The sequence below is a fragment of the Thermobia domestica genome, chromosome 6, assembly GCF_964235325.1.
Source record: "Thermobia domestica chromosome 6, izTheDome1.hap1.1, whole genome shotgun sequence".
NCBI lineage: Eukaryota > Metazoa > Arthropoda > Insecta > Zygentoma > Lepismatidae > Thermobia > Thermobia domestica.
The window spans coordinates 37,669,936-37,692,850 of record NC_137459.1 but is presented as its reverse complement, the minus strand read 5'-3'; the positions used below and the strand labels follow the sequence as shown (position 1 = coordinate 37,692,850).

At 36.8% G+C, this 22,915-nt stretch overlaps 1 protein-coding gene and 1 long non-coding RNA gene across 10 annotated transcripts in view; one reads left to right on the top strand and one right to left on the bottom strand.

Annotated features, from left to right (window-relative positions):
- The window catches only part of Cadps (calcium-dependent secretion activator 1), a 794,056-nt gene that overhangs the window by 245,263 nt on the left and 525,878 nt on the right, over nt 1–22,915 (bottom strand). The window lies entirely within an intron of this gene.
- The window catches only part of LOC145687944 (uncharacterized), an 88,038-nt gene that overhangs the window by 18,877 nt on the left and 46,246 nt on the right, over nt 1–22,915 (top strand). For both annotated transcript variants that reach the window (XR_014131816.1, XR_014131815.1), the window contains exon 2: nt 1,532–1,697. This is a non-coding gene — a long non-coding RNA (uncharacterized LOC145687944). The remainder of the gene's footprint in view (nt 1–1,531; nt 1,698–22,915) is intronic.

Here is a 22,915-nt window from a genome sequence, read left to right as displayed (position 1 = left end):
TGAATTTCCTGTTCTTTTTAAAGCATAATGTGATGGAATATTTTAACATAAACACAAATTATGTTATTTGTCAGTAAATAATCACCGCTAAGAGTAAAAGCAAACTAACGTTGAATATCAGGAAATTAAAAGATTTGTTGAATTATTTAGCACATTAATACAACCCACAGTGCTGAATATTATACTCTTTATACGCAGTTTCAACAAGTAATGATATAATTCATGATACAATTCGAATGTTTTACTATTGATTTCTTCGAATATTCAAATGATTTTTTCTTCGATTATTTGTTATTTGAATACTCGAATAATATTCGTTATTCGACTATTCGAATGATTTTTCGAATATTGAAAAAGAACATTCCGATATTCGAATAAAAGGAATAAAATTGTTCGAATACTTGTTTGAATAACGAATATTTTCGAATAGTTTTAATAGTATTTGTTTCAACCAAGTTGAGCACGTTAAACTTCATTATATGTATTTATTCACTTGAACAATCTGTTTCTGTACAAAATTTTTATTAAAGACATTTGTTTTTTATTCTGCACATAAAAATATACAGGGACCGGCAAAAATACCTCCGGTAGTTGAGGAGAGCGCTGTGCGAGTTGTGGTGGGGATACAGCGACGGAGGAAGTATCGATCGATAACGGTATACATGCCGTTTCCAGTAGTCTCCATGACGTGTCGCGGTAAGCATCGTGCGTTTGTTGTGAAGGATAATAGTGGTTCTGTGATTACTACTCAGCGGGCATTTCTCATTCGGTTCGGACTTAGCCGATATTATTCTGTTCCGGATAGAAGAGAGCTATTTTCAGTAGTCGCAATGGCGTGGAGTGGTGATCATCGTGCGTTTGTTGTGGAGGATATATTGGTAATGGTGGTTCTGTGATTACTACTCAGCGGGCGTTTTGCATTCGATTCGGATTGGCAGATATGATTTTGTTTCGAATAGAAAAAAAATCAGCTTTAGAGCAACACGTTCTGTACTGAGAAAAAATTGCCTGGACAACCTCAGACCGTAACAACGCCGGAAAATATGGCGTGTGTGAAAGCGTCCATTCAGCAATCTCCAAAGCGCTCAACACGTAAACAGCTCGCTCAGATGATGTTTTCTTCAGTGCAGAATATGCTACTCTAAAGCTTGATACCCAAACATAAATAGTTTTCTATCCGGAACAGAATCCGCCAAGTCCGAACTGCATGCGATATACCCGGTGAGTTGTAATCACAGAACCACCATTAAGAATATATTCTTTGACAACAAAGACACGATGCTCACCGCGCCATGCCATTGCGACTACTGAAAATGCACGTATACTGCTATTGATCTGTACCCCCTCCGCTGCCATATTCCCACCGCAACTCACACAGCGCCCTCTCCAAATGTGGTAGGTCTTTTTGCCGGACCCTGTATAAATTGTTCTGCTTGTTAGAACACAAAACGAAATACAGAGTTGCAAACAATTTTCCTGAACACGGATTTTTACAGTGGTAACGTTTGTTTGGTTTTTACTTTACTTTCAGTTTCGAGGCTTTATAAGGAGTGGGCATAAAGGTTTAACGTGAGATACGAATATCATGAGTTCTCACTAGGAATTGAATCTAGCTTTTTGCGGAAGCGCTAACAATTTAATCATGAAACAGGCTCGCACTGCGGAAATTCCATTTTTTACTGATTCCTAAAAAGAAGGTAAACCTATTTTTATTTTATTTGTTTTTAACATTTCGTACTTTTACGAGTTCAATATATATATATATGAATTATGAATGATTATGGTGTTGATCTTGTAAGGACTGTAAGAATAGTATAGAATAGTATAGAATAGAATTATTACGATTGTTTTTTTTTTTTAAAAAAAAAAACAAAAGCCAATACATTTGAAAGTTATACTTTAGGTCTAGTGGTAACCAACATTTTTGACGTCATTTGGATAAAATGTGTCTGCTTAGCTATTTTGTATGCGACGCATTGTTAAAGAGCGTCGCGACCATTGAAACCTCAGACTGTTCTCTTGCAGAATATTGCCTCTCTTGCAATTTTGATATTATCTTTTATCCTAGTCTCTTTTATTGTATATATGCAATGTGAAGTTTAGAATGTTTTCTTTCACAATTCACTACTATCCATGGTTTTAAGTGCGTTCTATGTTTTCTTACAGCCTCATTCCCAATTTTTCACTTTTCTTAAGATATTACATAAAAAAAACCTAATATCAAGTGTTTTCTATGTAACTTACTATAAAACACTACTGAGTCAATATTTTTAAGATCTTGTCAAGGTCATCGCTTTAAGCTGATCACTTAAATGTTAATTTAAAGACATATTCTTTGACAAAGTAGAAGATATCGTCAAGACAACTACAATCCTAAAATTTACACAAAGTATACTTGTTTCGTGAACATCTATGATTGGTATAAAGGACATATATGGCAATAGAGAAGGCATTTTTAAAATGAACAATGTAAAACTTCTTCCTCTTCTTCTTCTAAGTCATTTTTTTTTCTCACAAGGAAAGTATGCGAACCGTGACAGGTAGATATTTATGAAAATTGGTACCCTGACTAATTGTGGATTGCTAATCATCGTGATAGTCACTCGGCGCGAAAGTGCCTTGTTTACGCGCTTTGTATAATACATATATCAAGCAGTGACCGGGTGAGGCTGTGCGGTGTTATACCCCTAAAAATCGGAAAAAAGGCAGAAAATGAAGAATGTATTCAGGTAACTTGATACCTACGGTGGGGGACACGTGGTCAAGAATACGGCAGTAGTGTCGTACAAGCAGTGTTGCCATCCCAACACAAATTTATAGTTTTTCAAATAGAATGTACACCATTTTATGGCACTAAAACAATCGACATAAAATGTGAAAGAAAATAAACAAAAGATGGGTTATCAGTGTTGCCAAATAAGGGATATATGAGGCTGTATAGTTGAGAAATTCTGGGGTCTATACAGAGAAAGGAACAAATGTACAACAACAACTAGACTGCAGAAGGAACAAATGTACAGTAGGAAGTAAATGCAACATGCGCAGAATCCAGTGACTAAACGGCTTGACGCAGGATTCGTCCAAAAAGATCACATGTTAGAGTATCCGTAGAAAGAAGAAGTCCCATGTGATGTAATGCGGAAATATGAACAGCAAATCTTCCTATATACCTTTCCGTACAGGAAACGTTTTAACATCTTTATAAATCTTCACCAAACTTCAACAGCAAACAAAAGAAATACGTACTCTCGTATGGGATTGACGCATCTATACGACTCATGTAACACGCAAAATTGTAGCGAGTCGTCTCCGGTCGAAGAAATAAAATGGAACACAAAATATATAATGATTAGTGATTGTAGTTGGTATCCTCACAACCCTCACAATCGGGAGGGTACGATGCGAAAGGGATAGCGCAACAATTCCGATTATGTTTGTGTGGAATCGATATCTCTAACCGTTCCTGAGTGCTATAAAACAAATTGTCTTGAGCTTTAAACACTGCATAGAATCCTGCATGCTTTCCACACCACAGAAACGACGGCTTAGCGTCTAAAAAATTTCGGGAAAAACTGTGCACGAAAAGCAACAAATTTGTGCCAAGAAAGTACGTCAGAATCGATTCACAAAGGTTGATGACCTGTGATAGGTGTCAGTCGAGAATATAGGAAATCTTAGCATGCGAGACAACGATGTAGATAAAACACACTGCATTCAGGTTGCCAGTAATATACAAGCGCAAAATATTTTAACATAATACACCAATACATACAAAAAAAAAAAAAAAACATAGATTGTATGGCAAAATACGTACACTTCTCACTCTAGCCGCACACTCAATATGACGTTATCACTGGATGCTGTGCATGCCGTGGTTTACACCCTACTGTATATTTGTTCCTTCTGCAGTCTTCTTGTTGTTGTGCATTACTTCGTTTCTCTGTACGGACCCCATAATTTCTCAGCTTCACAGCCACATATCTCCCTTATTTGGCAACACTGATAACCCACCTTTTGTTTGCTTATTTTCTTTCACGCTTTACGCCAACTGTTTCAATGCCATAAAATTATATACATTCTATTTGAAAAGCTATAAATTTGTGTTCGGATGGCAACACTGCTTGTATGACACTACTGTCGTGTTCTTGGTCACGTATCTCCCACCGTAGGTATCAGGTTACCTGCATACATTCTTCATTTTCGGCCTTTTATTGGCATTTTAGGGGTATAACTCGGCAGAGGGCACAGCCTTACCCGGTCAATGCTTGGTGTACGTATTATACATAGCGGGTAAACAAGGCAATACCGCACCGAGTGACTATCACCACGATGGCTAGCGATCCACAATTAGTCAGGATACCAATTTTCATAAATATCTAGCTGTCACGCTTCACATCCGTCCCTTGTCAGTTAGCTGGGATCGGCCTTTTGGGTCGCTCTCCTCCACCTGTTTCTATCTTGTGTCATATCCGATGTGACACCACACTATACCATATCGTTTTTAACACAATGTCCCCATTTCTTCTTTGGATGGGTTCGGTCTAGTTTCCCAGTCAGTTTTACAGCATCCACTAGGTGAGGTACGCATTCCAAAGTCCAAAGATCTTCTTACACGCCCAAACCATTTTAGTCTATTTTCTTTTGCAGTTTTTCTACTACTGGTCTCTCCTTCACTGTTTCTCGTATTACTTCATTCTTAAATTTGTCCTTCCGTGTCACTCCACACTTCCACTGCAACATATTCATCTCTACAAGATGGAATGTCTATTCTTCTATCTTCTTTGTTGTCCAACATTCCGCCCCGTATAATATAAGAGGTCTCACTACTTTTCGTAACCTTTTCCTTTAAGGCGTATTGGCACACTCTTAATAATGCATTAAAATGTTTGTGATATCGTTTTATGGTCTAAAAACATTTTATGCTATTTTCTTCACAGTATTCTTTAGGTAAATTACTGCATTATTAACATAAATGGATGTAGGTACCCAGAAGAAACTAATCCACTGTGAGAAGGAACAGAGAAAATCGCGCCCGAAGTACCAGAAGAAATTTAACTCTTTATTTGGCAGTGTTGCTCTCAAGCAACATCGCATTCTATTTCGTTATCCGCACGAATTATAACTTAAGTGTTCATTTTATTGACATTTCGCTTTCATACAATATTCATATGCATGATTTGCGGGTTGGTTCATTAGATACTTCTAATCTTCTTCAACAGGAGACAGTCAAATTTAGTATTGTAGAAGCTTTATCTCCTACGTCCCGAGAAAACTTTTTTTTTTATTTGTGGTTTCTTGCTCTGTAGGAAAATATTTCAATGGAACTGTTGCAAATTACTCAGAGTATTCTTATGATATTTGACCATAATAGGGCAATGCTGCTCAGTAGCTACACATAAGACCTGTTTTATGGCAATGTTGCTTTGAAATAAACATCCTGTATTTTGTAACCAAAGTACAAAAATACTTTAAAAATTACGAGATTATGATCAGGAAGACATGCTTCAACCATAAAAGCAAACTAAATACTTTAATGGTAATGCTATCAATGCTTGTCAATTAAAGAATTAAAAAGTTGTGGTTGGAAGTCGGGTGAAAATACGAATATCACATTTGAACAAAGCTTTCGTAGATATTCACTGATCAAAACAACACGGACCGAGACAGAGCTCATGCATTCTTTCTATTTTTTTGATTCCGTTCCCTCTACGTCCTTCTCTGTCTTTTGTATGGCCCATAGCAGAGGTTCTCAACCTTTTCCACTAGCGTTCCACCAAAGAAAATGAAATGAAATCTTTAACGTCCCACGCTTATGCCGGTCAGGCTAAAGGAGACGGTGATGATGAGAGATGAGTGAAATGGTGGAATGAAGAAAGTGGGAGGAAACGGGAGAACCCACGAGCCCGGTGTTTGTCCACCACAAAGTTCACTTGGCGGGGGCTGGGGTCGAACCCGGGACCCCAAGCACCAGAGGTGAACGCTCTACCACTGAGCCACCGCGCCCCCCGTTCCACCAAAGAATATTAATTATTAAAACCACCATAAGTCTTATGTATCACCAATATCAATCGCATAAGACAGGATGAGAAACCGTGCTCAATGGGGATCAACGTTAAAATTGAATATAGTCGATATCTGAGGACGTGGGTGCTAGCCACTAGTCCTGTTGAGCCTATGATACAAATATACGTTGAAAAGGCGAAAAAGCAATTACAAAAGGAACAGTGGTAAGCATGGAAATTTCAGGGGAGGAAGTTAAACAGGTGGTAATGCAGTATGTTTAATAAAGAAAAGTAAATGGAAGATAAAAGTAAAAATAGGAATGGCGGAAGAACACTTCCAAAGGAAGTAAAACATCTCGTGGGGCGTTGTGAAATACTATGTGCAATAAGAATTCTGCGAAACATGAACATTAAGAAAGGTCGATGGAAAGCGAATATAAACTTTACACTTGACTTCATGAAGACAAATGAAGAAAATTACGTGAGTTGGACGAAAATGTTAAGGAATATTATCAAGTGTTAAAGAGCGATAAGCAATAGTTTAGATTATAAGAAAGGCAAAAAAGAAAGTTATTAGTGTATTATTTTAGAAAAAAAAATGCGATACTAATAATAGCCTGTGATAAACGTGGAAGAAGATAAAAGAGGTAGAGGAAGAAAATATTGCAAATGATAAACGATATAAGAAAAATCAATTTCTGCCTGAAAAGGAAGGAATTGTTGGAGGATTGTGGTTCATAGAAAGTTATGAAATACGCAGGACGGGTTTGTCAATAATGGAAAAGAGAACTCATGTGATGATGATTACGAAACTAGCTTGAACTTTTTCTCGAGCAGACTAATTTGCAAAATTTACATTTTACGCATTTGATGTCGAGTATTAGATTATTTATTTTTCTCCTCAATTGCATTTCTTTTCGGAAAGGAAACTGAAATTTACACACGCATCTTTTGCTGTGAGTAGTCAATGTTAGGATTATCACACATCTTTTCTTACCCGGGCGTGTCCTAATTTTCTGCCCTTAAAAATGATTGAGTTGATTTTGAGCTTAACGTCCCGTTCAGCAGCGAGGCTATATGAGACATGCACCTAGTGATTAACGTGGAATCCGAACCACATGAGCTCCTGCCAGGAAAGACCTTAAAAACTGTTAGAGTGGACTTTTATTAAAATGAGGAAATGACCTCTTTTTGGTGCTACTTCGGCTTCAAGATTTGTATATACATGATTTAGTAATGTTCTTAATAGTATACTGGGTAAATATAATGTATACAACTAAACTTTTAAAATACGGTACCGATTTCGGAAATACCATGCCTTTTTCTTCTAGATTACAACTGCATATGTTGTGTTTACCTGGAAACTAAACATTGCAACAATATTAACACAATATATTAACAAATTTTCAGCAAATATATTGTATTTGCGAAATCGACATTGTAAGAGTTTAGTTATATAAAATTATATATTTTCTTGCTACATCATTAAGAGATATCAGGTATTGTAAATCTTAGTTGTGAAATCTAAATGTTTCCTTCTTTACTTAGTTTTCCATATGGTTACTTTAGCCAACTTGCTCAAGTAATTGAAGGAAGCGTATGAGAATTTCTACCATAATGATGGGTTCTACTGAAATTTTGTATCTATCCGTCTGAGTATTCGCCAGTCGATCTGTTCGATGATGACTCTCGTGAAATTAATCTGATAGTGATGAAAATTGGCATGTTTTTTTTATCCAAAATTAAAACGAAGGCTATTGTTTGGAGTCGAAACCTTCAGGAATAAGAAGTAAAAAAAGGGTAAAATTCACCCTAATTTCATGTTTACAGATATACATAAGGTGACATGGAAATCACCTTCTAATATAACTTAGAGCTCTCTCGTGGCTAACGGCGTGGACCAATGAAAACTTGACCCACGACTCATTCTGACCCAGTAGCCACCATGACCAACTATGACTCACAGTGACTCACTCCGACCCACCAAAACCCATCGTCATCAACTCTGACCCATGATCCACCCCATTCTCTCCACTGACTAAAGAGTTTACACTTGTAATAAAACAAAACTGTTAAATTAAATAATCGAAGTTTGAATTTCTACGGTGGATCGTTCAAGCACCGCTCTGTTACAATACCGGTAGATTTGACCTTTACAATATAAAATGGTAAAGTGTTTGTCATGGGCCATATTGTGATGAATTTCAATTTTATTATCATATATAATTATTTCCTTGTTGAATTATAGATGCTTTTCAGTGGAAAATAGGATGAAATTTGAGTCTCAAATCAAGGTAAAGTAAGCCAATGTGAAGAGGAGAAAAACAGTGTAAAAGTTGACTTTGTCTCGAAAACCAAGGAGTAAGTCCTATTACTGTTATTACAATTACAAATGTCAATACCCAAAAGTGTCTAAAGTTCCTTTTTCACATAGATACACTCATCTCAGCTAAGTATTTATAAACAGAAACAAATGTAAAAGGAAGAAAAACTGAGGCAGGAAAGTAAAAAGTAGACAATTCCACCAGTGGTCAGAAGATACTGTCTACAATGCGCTAAGCAGAGTGGGTCAATGCGTCAGAGTGGGTGGTAGGTCGCAGTAGGTCACGACCAGTTGACACACAACCCACTGACTCACTCACAAATCTTGACTCATGATCCACTGACCCACTCCATCTCTGGTGGTTATGTGGATAGCGTGGCGTGGGAGACCTGGGTTCGGTTCCTGGCGGGAACTCATGTGGTTCGGATACCAAGTTAAACTGTAGGTCCACATCTCACATGGCCTCGATGCTGAATGAGATGCTACTCAAATCCAACTAACTAAGCAATTTAATATAACTGACAAAAATTATTCCATGTTGATAAGCAAATGTGTATAATTTCTGCAGAGCTTTTTGATAATCCTCATTGGTTGCAATTGAAAGCAATGAAGGGTAAAGTGGATAAAGGAGAATAATTCACCCTATCTAATAAAAGTATGTTAACTACTTGCGTTCCAGGTGTCATTTTCGTATGTGCGTGCTGTAATACCGGTTTCATTTACTGTTAAAAGACTGTCTAGATCGTAATATAGGGCATAGTTGTTTTGCGCGCGTGAGGAGAGCATTCACGTTACTGATAAAAAACAATTATCTGTATTGTGGAACATTTGAAGTGAAAAACGGGAGTTTTGATGTTCTGAAGGGATTTTATGCTGTTTCAGGTTGGCAACACTGACCGAAGATCAAACACATAGGTTTTTCTCTTCTGATCTCAAAATAAATCTCAAAAATGCTAATAGTTTGTCGTCAAAAAAACACATGTGTGTTGTAACTGGATGCTCCCTTAGGCCTGTCATCTTACTGAGACAATACCGTCAGTAAGGTGCTGCCACCTAAGGAAAAATAGTAGAACTAAGTGTTGTCTTGCATCCACTAACAAATTTCAGCATTTCCAGGATTAATGTGACAATTAATAAGGGATACATTACCATGACATCCACATGAATGTCGCTAGCAAGCAAGCGGGTTAATGATAATTTTGCTAAAAGTTAACCGAATTTCACGACCCTACTGAGTGCACCTTTTTCAGATTTGGACTTATTAATATCACTCAAAAGCAAGGAGGTAAATTCACTCCAACTTTCAGACTGTGTTACAGGGTAATTTAGAAAAAGGGCATGTGTCTTCTTGGAAGCTTAAGAATTACTCCTATTGGTAAGAGAGGAAAATGAATGATAATGCGATGAAAATCTCGAATTAAAAGAAAAGAACTTTCTCTCGCTGCTACAATGCACAATGTTACTCGTTAATTAATTACCTCGGAGCGAAGCAAAAGGAACTGCTTCTCCAGCGTTTTTTTTTTTTTTTTTTTTGGTTTTGCTAGCATTGTCATCGATCTGTTCGTTTTCGGTTACATATGCAAAACTTTTATTGGGGTAATTAATTCTACTAGAACAGCACAAGATTAAATGATCAAAATTGTTTTGATCTCCGTTATTTCTCCCTTCTACCAGTATTAGTATTGATAATAATCAATCAATACTCACTTCTAAGTATTATTAACAAAGTTATCTGATACGACTCACTGTTCTAATTGCTAGACGTGTTCCTTAGCTTTCTTATTTTCATTTTGTAACACTGCATTTCATCGATTAATTTGAATATGTTTCTTACCAGAAGTTGCACTTGATGGCAATCAAGTTATGAATATTTTAATTACAATTGTAACTATAGAGCCGGTTCTAAAGATACGTATCTTCTCACAGTCTACTTTTATTGAGATCTTTGGAATATATGCATTGATATTAATGGAATGAAATGAAATCTTTCAATTTTACGTTCCACGGTTATGCCGGTTAGGCTAAAGGAGACGGTGATGATGAGAAATGAATGAAATGGTGGAACGAATAAAGTGGGAGGAAACTGTAGAATCTCGAGAAAAGCCCCACACACAGTGTTTCGTCCACTCCAAAGTACACTTGGCGCGAGCTGGGATCGAACCAGGGACCCAATGCACCAGAAGTGAACGCTCAACCATTGAGACACCGCGGCTCCTACATTGACTTAAATATATTTTTTCTTTTTTACATTACAAAATAGATCATCATAAATTCGTATAACTTTATAATCTAATAATCTTATTACGTAATATGCGGCCAATATATTTTAAATTGCTTCATTTTCCTTTTATGAATTAGATAAATATAATTCGCTCATCACTAGCTGCATGAAGCGTTCCTACATTTTGCTTTGGAAAAGTGGCAACCTTAACCCTAATATAATATACATCTAAAATCAGAAGGAAAGAAAAGTACATTGACTACAAGATGATAACGGATAGACGACTTGTTTTTAGTTCAGCTACTTGTCAGTTTGCGTAAATAGTTGTATTCGCTCCCTTGAGATGATCATAGTAATCCAGCAAAATTTACCGCAGAATCAAACAAATGTAAATGGGACTATAATATTTGTATTACACTGAGAAAGAAATGTAGGTGGCGTACTTAAAAAGGTAGGGTACATGCGTAATTCCTGTAGTTTTTGAGTTAACGTACAGCAGACGTATAACTGAAAACGCATGTTTTATAATACTTTCTGTATAAGTGTTCCAACCATACGTATTTTCCGTATGAAACAATATAGGCGGTCAGTATCTCACATACAAATGAAAGTATATAACATATAGCTGACGAAGGTAACATACATATATGTATGTAATATAAGGAAGACTGTTAGATATCACATATCTTGCAACGGCATGATGTAACATCTAAGGGCAATGCCTATGTAGCATACGGATAACGTATGATTTCTATAGTAAGCAAGAGGATACCGTATATTTGTATATACAATATACCGCTGTCCGGAAAACGGACTTTTCTTTGTGTAGACTGCGATAGACATTTGTATGAGACCGAACCTTTCTTCTCACAAATCCTTTATTTTTTGTTAATTTTCTAAACTATCTTTTTAGTATTTTTCATACCCAAACTGTTTTTTTTTCGATGTGAGCCCACTGCATAATTACATTTTCTTCATACAAAGACAAATAAGGTATCTATTTGTCAGCAATGATCATGTTAATTTTTGGTGTAACTTAAAAATTAAAAAAAAAAAGAAATAAAACTCGGCAGTTGAGACAATAATATAGAATATGAGTCTAATATCTATTACTGCATCCAAAGTTGGTACAAAACTTTCTTTTACCCTGTCTTTTCCCGCTTACAAGGGATCAATATTTTTGACGATTTTCTTCCACCTTGCTCAGTACCAAACATTTTTGTTTTCAATTGTATATGCAAGTTCAAAGCACTAGAAATAATAGTGTAAACTGCATAAATGCTAATACATATATTTTCTTCACCCAAGGAGGACAAATTGTTATATTTAAAGATAATCACTCGACTGCACAGTAATCAAGGCATCTATAGAGCAACCATTTATAAACGTTCGTGTTTGAATTTTATCTTATTAACACATTATCTTAGTAACTCGTTAAAATTAATACTATTACGTCATAGCAGAAATTACAAGAAACTAAATATAATATTATCAGTCATTTCCATTAATGTGGGAACTACAGATGGTGATCAGAAAAATGGAAACACCTGAACGAAATTGCAACTTACCAGAATAATATGGTGTCGGGCCACCTTTCGCCTTCAGAACAGCCTTGATGCGACGTGGGATAGAGGCATAGAGGTCGTGAATGGTAGCAAGTGGAATTTTACACCATTCCTCGTGCAGGGCATCGGCCAGTTCTGTGAGAGAGGATGGAGGTGGAAATCGTCGCCGGAGTCGTGTTTCCAAGACGAACCACAGATGTTCAATTATGCTGAGATCTGGGGATTGGGCGTGCCAGGGGAGGTGTTGAACTTCATCCCGATGTTCCTCAAAGCACGCTGCAACAACGCCAGCTGTGTGAATGGGTGTATTATCATCCTGGAACATGGCGTCATTGTCCGGGAACAACATCCGGACCATAGGACGCATGTGGTCTCCTAAAATTGCGACATAATCGTTGGGAGTGATTCGTCCGCTAAGTGTGACCACAGGGCCCAATGAAAACCATGATATGGCGGCCCACAGCATCACCGAGCCGCCGCCATGTTTCACAGTTGGGCGGAGACACTGCAGATCATAAGCTTCTTTGGGCGTTCTCCACACATAGACACGGTCCGTGGTTGGGAATAGGGTGAAGGATGACTCATCTGACCATCTCACACGTTTCCAGTCCTCAACGGTCCAAGTTGCATTGTCGCGGCACCATTTGCGGCGTGCGAAAGCGTTATGGTCCCTGATGAGAGGTTTGGCCCGTGCAACACGACCCCGTAAGTTCATGTCATGTAATTCGCGGCGGACTGTGATTGTCGAAACAGGGTGGGGGAGGTACTGATTGAGTTCGTCCGTCACTTGCTCCGCAGTGGCACAACGGTTCTGCGTGACAATGCGCTTTAATACCCGGCGTGACCTGTCACTCTTGATTTTCTTCCGCCCACTGCTCCGCTTCCCAGATGTGGTTTTCCCGTGTGTTGTGTAGGCCGTCATCACCTTCGACACTGTCCCACGCGACACACCTAACACAGTAGCCACTGGCGTCACACTCACTCCACATAACCGCGCACCAACAATTTGCCCTCTTTGAAAATCTGAGAGGTCTCCCATTTTACACTACCTCCGTCTGCTGCAGCCACTGGACACTGCTGTACCACTGCGCCTGACGTAGTATGGAGACCGACCTAACACACCACCAGCAGCGGTCCGGCGCTGCGGGCGCCACGACAACACTGCCAACCCATACATCTGACGTATTGCCAACTACAGGTGTTTCCATTTTTCTGATCACCATTTCTATTTGTCACACTGACTTTGTATACCATTAAATATTTCAACTGAAGGTCAAAATCAGTGGTTCTCAACCTAATTACTATCACGACCCCCATTTTATCACATTATCTTGCAAGCAACCCCTTATAATTTATGGTTTGTAATAAGCTTGCGGAGATCTCATGATATCCATCTATTTCTTTAATAGTAAAATTCATTTCGTGTATGCAGTGACTACAGTAACTTCCCTAAAAGCGAATGGATTAAAATCAAACGTGGTCAGTTTAGTCATATTACAAATATCAAATCCGATCCGTCGTACTGTTTTAAAATGGAGGTCGTTTGACAATTTTAACTTCATAACTCCCTTAATTTTGGGTCATATGATAAAATAAATAAAGTGATTTCTAATTTTAGTTAAAAAAAAACTTGGACAGTTTTTAAAGAGCTATTGAGCATTTTAAATGACTTGACAATGTGCATCAGGAAGATTGAACCGGACATTGCCGCGCTAGTGAAATCACACGATGCTCAGGTATCTCGTTAGCTTTCAATTGTAATTGTATTTCAATATGCAGGTTTTGTTGCATTTGTATATATATATATATTTTTTTTTGTATTTCAATGTGCAGTTCTCATTAGTTTCATATCGTACCTCTTTCATTTAAATTGATTTTTAAACAAATCTGTAACTGTTGAAAACATTTAGTAGACCTATTTTTGTTGTTCTTAACAGTATGCATAAAAATATGCCTATCAGAACAAAAATCACAACAATATTTAGAGATATTTTCCGGTGTTAGATTCTAATTATACTTATCTCTTCCACTTATTTCCGCGACCCCTATGTTGAGAAACCCTGGTCTAAATAATCCACTTACAGAATATTTCACCATTTAATGCAGTATCCTTTATTTAGTTACCATTTTTTCTAATAGCATCGTTATTATCGTTAACTTATATCGTCTTAAGAGAGGTAAATGAATTGTGTTCCGTGTCCGAAGCATTTTTTTCCACAACGCCATCATTTTAAGGAAATAAAAGGCTTCCTAAAAGGTGGTTGAAAGAAAGAATCTTATTTTCTTCCGTATACTCCGAATCTAAATAAAAGGAATCGGTTCGGCTTCCATTAAAAGAGGTTAACTTCCGGGTCTAAATAGTGTATCTTCGAACTATTTTATGAGTTGGAAACACCACTGTTCGAAAAAATAATACAGATATTTGATATTTTCATAAAATGAACTTCCTTTTATTTTAGGGATGCTAGACAGGTATTTCTCTTACACCCTGTATACGGCTAATTCCGGAACTGATTTTGAAAGGTTAGAGTTACCTGAGATATCATGCAAGCATTGAATCAAAGGCTGAAGCATGTGTTCCATTGACATCTATTGTCTGCAGCGTGATACATAATTAAGTTTACAAGAGATTGGTAATGCAACTAATATTACCTCGTATTTCACAATGGCTCGGCAAAGCAGTACATTGCAATTCGATCAACAAGGATCTTCATAAAGTATGATATGTTGAACCCACCAGCGCAACTGCGTATTAGTTTAGGATAAATGCAAATAACGGGAAGTTAATCATTAAATAGGCCTACATGACAGTTAACTCTTCAAAAATACTAGTACAGATCCATACTCAGGTATGTTTGCATGATCATGTCCATTTCATTATTTTTGATGCACACACTTTATTAAATGTATCCAATCAATAAATATCTTATAATGGATATAAACAAAATACGAATGCGGTAGTTAAGTGATGCCAAAATAGCTTACTAAATGTTGGTAAATTGAAACCACAACTTTGTGAAAGCACAAGAAACCACGAGCACTTTCAATATACACTAAAATAAATTGATCAACGCTTTGTGTGTACTGTCTATCAGGAAAGTAAATGTACATATGTTTTTTGAGTCTGGCGTTCCTGCGCTCCAGCCATAGAGAATATGAGAATTAAATCAATCAAATGTTTAGTGAAGGGCAAGAAGAAAAGTCTAATCTAAATAAGACATTACAGAGTAGCACAAGCTGTGAATACGAATAGTGCATAGTGTAAATAAAGGACAACACCGAAAGAGAAAGCCAGAAACAGCTGCTAAACGAAGAAGAAAGAGTAAAAATTGTCAAAGTGGAAGGAAACGAGAGAACCCCGAGAAAACCGACGCACACGATGTTTGTCCACCACAAAGCTCACTTCGCGCGAACTGGTACCGACCCAAGGATCCCATGCACCATAGGTGAACGCTCTACAACTAAGCCACCGCGGCCCCTAAATCGCCACTTGTGATTTATGGTGGACAAACACCATATACGTGTATTTTACGGGATTTTACCGTTTCCTCCTACTTTTTTTTCATTCCACTATTCTGTTCATTCTTATCAGCGCCGTCTCCTTTAGCCTACACGTCTTAACCATGGGACGCAAAACTGAAAGGTTTCATTTTCTTTTTTACTTTCGAACGAAGAAAGGAGACTAGAAAGTACTTTGATCGTGAAAAATATCGAATTCAATATTTCAACAGATTTACATGTTTCATAGCCCATACATACTGAAAAAGTTATTTTTCGACATCTATCTGTCTGTTGTCTGTTTGTTCTGATGTAAATTCGCCCAGATATCATACCGTTCAACTTATCGAGACCAAACTTTAAACTTAGGATTTTTATGTGATTCCCCAGAAAGGTTGTTCGAATTTTCTTCCTACCCCTAAAAATAAGGGTAGTTTACACAAAGGTGAAAATCAAATTTTGCGATTTTTCAAAAATAGCTCTAACGATTTTACTTACATTTCACAAATCCATTTTTCAATAACAACCCAATACAATGGTATGAGTCATTTCTCTAGGAAAAGTCGACGATGGGTAGTTTACTTCTGGGGTATTTTTCCTGAACAATTTTCTCAAAAATGGCTAAGGCGATTTTGTTCATATTTCATAAATAAATATTTTAGTAATATTCTGACAATATAGCATAACTCATTTGTCCTGAAAATTTTTACAAGAGGTAATGTATTCTTGGGGCTGAGTTTTTTTTTTCGTACGATTTTCTCATAAACTACCCACAAGGAACCACTCCGATTTGGTGAATTCAATTCCTGAAAATTATTGCTAGCTCTGGATTCAGCACCAAAAGAAACAGAGAAAAAAAGGTGTTTAGTTGCAGACCGTATACAGGGTGGGAGATAAGTTAGGGCAAAGTGCGAAGGTAGACCATAGAAAATGTCTAGAAATGACGTGTTAATTTTGAAACGAGTAGAGGGATTGAGGTTAAATGTTGGATATGAGGAATGCATGTAGAGTTCCACTGAATAGAAGTAATGGGAATCACTGGGGACATCTGAAAAGCCGCCACGTTGGAATTAGCGCAAGAATAATATACAAGAAAGGGATCATGTGACATATGGCTCTTGACGCACACCGTCTATTGAAATCAATAATGGACAATGAAATTTGAGACCTTTGTTTAATTGCAACGTTTATGGAACTTGAGAATGATTGTGTAGTTGATACAAAAACGAAGACAACAGTGGGCACATTTGAAAAACGATAAAGATGGAAATCGGGCTCATCACAGCTGTCTCTGATATTGAAATTGAAGCAGTAGTCGACAGGTGTCATGAATGCGCCAGGTGCTGTTTGCAAATATCCAGTATTGTAGAAAGGTTATCTAATCATAGCTTGGAACCTTGGTGCTATAAACTGGAAGTGGGTGGATGATTGCAAGTTAATGAAGTTGTCCTGTTGTCATATTTTGAAGTCAGATGACAAAAAAACTGTGTTTGTTATATATTTTACGAAATTCGTATACGAACGGAAGAGGAACACATCCAACGGTTGTATGAGTGACGTGCAACCATCAGGGATAAGGAGTCAGGTAAGTTCAACATTGTCCGGTTTCTGCACCAACTCTTCATCTTTATTGGTTCTCCATGAATCAGCTAGGAGCAGCAGTTTTATTTTCTCTATAGAATGCTAGAAAACATCAGTCATGAACTCTTTCAGGTTGTCCTTGGTCATATTTGCACTTTTACTAGCATATAAACGAATATTGGGTGGATCGGAACGCTTGTGGGCTGGAAAGTGGCCTCATTCATTTTTGTGTTTGTTCCTCATTCATGTCACCTTTACGACAGTCTTGCTACATTGCCATAGCGTGGAACGCCTCCTGTTGCAGAGGTCTAAACTGTATTGGCCACTATTGATTTCAATAGACGGTGTGCGTCAAGAGCCATATGCCACACGATCCCTTTCCCCTATATTCTCCTTGCGCTAATTCCAACATGGCGGTTTTTCAGATGTCTCCAATGATTCCTATTACGCCTATTCATTGCAGCTCTATATGCATTCCTCATATCCAACATTTGACTTCAATCCCTCTACTTGTTTGAAAATTAACGTGGCATTTCTAGACATTTTCTATGTTCTATCTTCGCACTTTGCCGTCATTTATCTCCCACCCTGTATACGGTCTGCCAATAAACACCATCTTTTGTTGCTGAACCTTATGGTAGCAATCGTTTTGAGCAATTGAATTCACCAAATTGGAATGTTCCCTTGTCAGGCGATTTTGTTCATATTTCATAAATAAGTTTCTCATTAATAACTCTATAATGTTGCGTAAACCACTCCTTCCGAATAAATTCACAAAGGGTTTACAGGTTTAAACTTCATCTATGTTGAAAATTTGATTGAGATCGATCGGGTGGTTCAAGAATTATTAACTCACGGACATGGTCACTTATATATATATATCCCAATATATATATATATATATATATATATATATATATATATATATATATACATGTACACGGATATGTATATATATATATATCCCAATCCCCTACGTTATTCCGTCAAAGTGAAATAGTAAAATCCATCCCAGGCACGAACGTCATCTATGTTGAAAATTTGATCGAGATTGGTAGTTTGATTCAAGAGTTATTAATTTTTATTTATTTTTTATAATTCCCCCTCCTCCTTCTCCCCTAAGTTCTACCGACAAAGTGAATAGTTAAAAACACTCCCAGGCCAGAACTGCATCTACGTCAAAAATTTGATCGAGATCAGTCGGATGGTTCAAGAGATTAAGAGTTACAAACATAGTCACTTTCAATTTTATAATATAGATTAGGATTAGGATTTCAACAACGCATTGCTTCCTGACTAGGGATGCAAAAAAGCCTTTTTTTTTTTCGGAATGGAAATTTTTACCATAGAAAGTCGATGTGGAAAAAATCTAGAAAGTGCGTAATATGTTTAATTTGAGTCTAGCTATCTTGATTGGTTTTCAATCTGGTCTTCTATTGCGTAAGTTAAGTCTAAATTATACAACCCAAATATCCCAAGTGACGTTTCGGTTGCCTAACTATCTTCGTATGTTATATGTTTTACTTGTTGCCTAAATTGAAATGACAAGGGAAAAAAAGCACAATAAACCAAGAAACAGATACATTACTACAAACGGCTATTTTCGTTATGATTTTAGTTTAACACGGTAGTGAAAGTTAGCTATGGACAGAATTCCTTCTTTCTTTTCTACATATCATATGTGTTTGAAATACGTATATACCTAGGTACTTGTTCTATTCCGCGTATGCTTCTATACAAAATGTATCTTTAGGCCTTAAAACATGTTGTAAAGTTAAGGTTTAAACCTTAATTATAAAACAAAACTTCTTGTTCTGCATTCTGTACGTAACTTTAATTTCAAATACTAAGTATTGCGATGAATAGGTTCCGCTGCCTACCACTAATAGATGTGGCTACTGCTCAGGTAATTTGATGATCTAATTACAACTTAATTGTTTCAATTAAGTATCATATTTCAAAATAGAAAAAAAGGCTGAAACCATATTAAGATTTGGGCATACATTTGTGTGTTTCTCCAGTAATATATTGTGACGATTTCATTGTTTCTTGGTACACCGAGATGCATGTCCCTTGGTGTGACTATCTTCCAAATCAAAAAATAAAATCCAATTCCAGGAAAGAAGTGCTAATAAATCAAAATTACCAACATGTAGAAACAATAGATAGACGTATAAATATCGTATTTACTTCTTGTACACTTATACACAGCAAGAAAATAGTTCCAAATGTCGAAAACCAAAACCATAAACATAACTTGTTTTATTACCGTATGCAATTATTTCATTTCTGAGTGCGAGTGTCCATTCCCTCCCTTCGTTTTTCATGATGACGTTGCACACGTAAAATCCTGGTTTTTAAGATTCGTTCTTTCTGAAGAAAGGGGACAGGGCGGGAAATGATGTAATTGCACGGGGTGCCAAAGAGCTCAGGTCTGGCCCTGGGATGGACAACTTTCTCTACGCTGTGAAATTTTGCTTTGAAATTATAATAATTAACTAACAAGTGTGATTAAATGATATCGTTGTTAAATTACAACTAAGTAACGTTTGATATCAAACGATCATCGATTGTTACTTTTAATATCAATTGGGGGCGCGGTGGCTCAGTGGTAGAGCGTTCACCTCCGGTGCTTGGGGTCCCTGGTTCGATCCCAGCTCGCGCCATGTGGACTTTGTGGTGAACAAACACCGTTCTCGGGGTTTTCTCGTTTTTTTCCGTTTCCTCCCACTTTCTTCATTGCATCATTTCATTCATTTCTGATCATCACCGTCTTCTTTAGCCTAATCGGCATAACCGTGGGACGTAAAACTAAGATTTCATTTCTTTTTTTTTTTTTAAATATCAATCGTAATTTTAATTTCAGCCGTGTCACGCTTAATTGTGTCCTAACAGCAATATTACGATAGCATCCCCGCCTGTGACTTCTTATTTCACAGAAACATGCTACAGTGTAGAGAAGTAAATATCATGTCAGAAGTTCCCAGAACTCCAAACGAAATATAGAATCATATTACGTACAGGATTTGGAAGATCTAAATGAATGTCTTCCAGCAAATGAGGACATCAAACAACATACGAGTGCTTCTATGTGTTGACTCGACGCTGATTCAAATCCAGGCAACGTTGAAAGCTGGAGGAATTTAGTAAAATAAGGTACATGTCAGACGATGTTTCCTCTATCTCTCTGTACAGTAAAATGTGACGCTATTGGAAAACCTTGTTTATGTTTTCTTTCCTTTTTTCCCATTCGTTTTTCCAACTCTTTCTTTTTTAGCTTTCTTGCTTGTTTCTATCCCACTTACGTCCGCATGCTTTGAAATATTCTCTTGAGCTCAATTGAATGGCGAACGGTGAATGCGACAGTGATTTGTTGTGCCGTGGTCCCAAGTTGCTCTGTTGGCTGGCGCATGGTAGAAAATCGATGAACAAATTTCATAGTGTACGATAAGTTTGTGGATTACAGAGAACAGAACTAATGCCGAAATTGTTTCGTCTCGAACACGAACTTAAGCAATGTCTCGAGATAGAATACGACATTATACTGGAAACAACAATTGGTTATATTTTCTTTTAATAAAACATTAAAAAAAAAATTCTGACTATTTCATTTGTAAGTACACGCAAAGTGTAAGTTAACTTCCATCACGAAATGTCATTTTAATTTCCTTCGAACGATACGTTTTTTATCTTTCAAATCTAGCCACCAATGCCTCAGCTATGAAACATTAATTTGAAAATTCATTTGGAGTAACGTATTGATCTTTTCTATCAGACTTTAAAATAAAAGATACAGAACATCACACTAAAGTTTTTCGCTCCAATCCCTTAAACTAAATCATGTTGTGCGTCAGTTATTAATGAAAGCTACTGTGTTGTGCTTACAGGTGAAAAAGAAAGTATACCATGACAAAATACATCGCAGCACGCGTTATTTTGTGCGCGAGAAATCATGAAGCTCGTGGTACCTAACACACTTTCTCCCTACTTTCGACTCACTTTAAAATCAGAGCATATCTAAAAATCCTGTTGAGAGCATGATTGGGAATTATACCCTGTGGAGAATGACCTGCACACAAATGGTACATTGATGAAATATGCATTTTTGGATTGTGTATGTATGACTCCATTACGCTGGTATGAACCTCCACTCCACGGTTTCTCGAATTCGAAATAGTGTATGTTGAAATTTGGCTTCTTCACAATTTTGGACAGCCCTAGCTCTGAAAGTATGCGCTTTTCCCCACAGGTCCATGTGAACATTTTCTCTTATCTCAATGTGAGGAATCACCTATTACCGTTTGTTGGTATAGTTTATTAACACCGATGTTTATTTTACTTTAGAATGGGTTTGAATCTGTCTATACGAAAAAAAAAAGAAATAAAATATTTCTGTAAATGGTATGTGTTTCATTGACAAAGGACATGCATACAGGAATGAATAGCAACAAAGAAAGATGTTCATTTTGCAAACTTGAAGGTTTATCATACCGAAGACAAAACCTCTCCACTGTATACTCTCCTCTGCCGAAACAAACCAGATTGGGTTACTATCCATCTTTTTAAAATCTACTTCTATACAGTAGTATCATCTCAATTTCTTGATTTACTCAAACATCTATTTTCCTAGGCTTCTCTACTGCAATCTTATGCAATATACAGGGGCGGACTGGCAACCATAGGGCCCACCCTGCTAAACTGAAATGAGGGCCCACTGTATAAAAATGTAAAAAATGTACTTGGCATTCTTCATATATATTACATACTAGCAGCGTTCACCCCGCTTCGCTGGGGTCACCCCGGAACGCAATAAACTTTGTTACTTAGATAATTTTTACTTTTTCGCTTTCAAGTGATATGATAAAAACCATAGTAGATTGCAGTAAATGTTAACATTATATCGCCTGTCATTTATGTTAACCCGCCGAGTGACACGGTCATGCGGGTTGCATATAAATACGTTTATTTTTACCTATGATGAACTAACAAAGGATTTGTACGTTATGGACACTTGAATGGTCAATTATCTCAAGACACTGGTAATTAAAAATTAAAGTGATATGATAAAAACCATCTAGGGTCCAAATCTTAATAACCCCCCAAAAATGAAAGAAATTGGTTCAGCCGTATTAGCGTGATGAGGGAACAAAGGATTTGTGCGTTCTCTTTTATATATAAGATAAAAGTCCATCTTCGAACTCATAAATAGTATCCGATATATTCATACAAAAGCAAAACATTAATTACAAAAAATCTGAAGTAGGAACATTTTAATAGTAACTCATACAGTGTGCAATTGGCGTTATCATTTTTTATTGTAAACACACACAATACCGGAATTGGTGCTTTCAGTTATTTATATAGTGCTATTATTTTTCTATGTAATGAATTTAAACCATTTATTTAAACATATGAGTGTCATGTTTCTAGAAAACCCAAAATATAGACGTGTGCAATAAGTAAAAACTAATCTCAAGTCTACTTTGAAACACTAAATAATTAAGCACTGACAGAAATAATGTAAGTTTCTTTCCTCACAAATCAGTTCTAATATCAAATTGGTTGAAATTTTCTACTGAATTGCATACTGTAACCTAATATAATATAATATTAATATGAATACCAGAAATGTATCCAAATATTAATATCTTCATTATGCACCAGTTACACTCATAATTTCAAATATCTACCTAATTCTTTGGAGCTAGATACAAGATCATCAATC